Here is a 1,349-nt window from a genome sequence, read left to right on the forward strand (position 1 = left end):
GTACATGTGCCAGTATAAATTCAATAGTTCTTCATTCCTCAAATACTCCTGGGTTTAGTCTTCTTTGGATTAATTAAATTCGTGAATGGAAGGCCACTTAAAAATTAACCAAAGTACAATATTTTCTGTCTGAAATCATAATATTCTTATCCCTCCCCACATTACAAAAAAAAAAAAATTAAAAGTTCTTGTTATATACATGAAAGTAAGAGGAGGAATACTGTACATTTCATTATAAGCTAAAATATTCTGAAACAGAAAATAGTGAAAGTTAAGAGGGTCTCAAATTTTATAGCACCTCATCCCTGGGTACTGGGTTTAAATTTGTGTTACAATATTCTCTCCCTTCTCAGGTCATTTCCCAGTTTAATTCTTACACATAGTTTATGGCAATAATAATAAAAGCTAACATTACATATCAGGCATGGTGCTAAGTGCCAAGGACAAGCAGGAGAGAAAACAAACTTGGGCCATGTCCTCATAGAGATTATAGTTTAGGAGCAGACAATTGTGATCATTATCTCTATTTTATAGTTAAAGAACCAGAGTCGTAGAAAGATAGTGGCTTGCCTAAAGTCAACTAGCAATGGGACTTGGACCAGGTCTATTTACTTTTAAAACCTAGACTTCTCTAACAGCTGAATAAATCAAAATACTAAACAGTTGTGAAGGCAGCAGTAGAGCCATTCTTCAAGGTCCCCAAGCATACTACAGTTAACTCAAACTGAAGGTAGAAACATGTCCATGATTATTCCAGGGTAAGTCCATGCAAGGTATCTTGAGAACTTTGATGCTGTCTCTAAAGACGCATTCCAAAATACTTTTCCTTGTAGATGGACTTCTAGGGTAAACAGGCAGCTGAATCCACAAAGTTCGGAAGCTCTGAGCCCTAAACCCCATAAAGTCCCTACAAAGATATTTTCTCCAGGGCTCTTTCTGCCTGCTGTCTTCTGGAAAACTTCCGCCTGCTGCTGGCCACCCCCTCGGCACATGACAAGAATCCCATCATTCCCTTCCATTCTCCTTCCCTCAGAAGAAGTGTCTTGGGACTCATCCCCCTCACCCTAATGACTGCAAACATTTCTTTTTCACATTATCATCCCTTCCCCTCAGGATGTGCTTTCAGCATCCCACTTCAGATCTCTTTAGTGCAGACAATCAAGAGACCAACTGTGCAATCTGAAATATATAGAACAGAAGAGTCCCCTACAGGATTCGACTGGAATGAGCCACTAAACAGATAACCCTTCATGGTATTCAAATAATTGTGACATCAAATGGGCTTGTTTCCAGATATATTCTTCCTTGGTGTGGGAAGACCATCTTCTTCTTCTTCTTCTTCTTCTTAT

The sequence above is a fragment of the Rousettus aegyptiacus genome, unplaced genomic scaffold (assembly GCF_014176215.1).
Source record: "Rousettus aegyptiacus isolate mRouAeg1 unplaced genomic scaffold, mRouAeg1.p scaffold_m13_p_2, whole genome shotgun sequence".
Classification (NCBI taxonomy): Eukaryota; Metazoa; Chordata; class Mammalia; order Chiroptera; family Pteropodidae; genus Rousettus; species Rousettus aegyptiacus.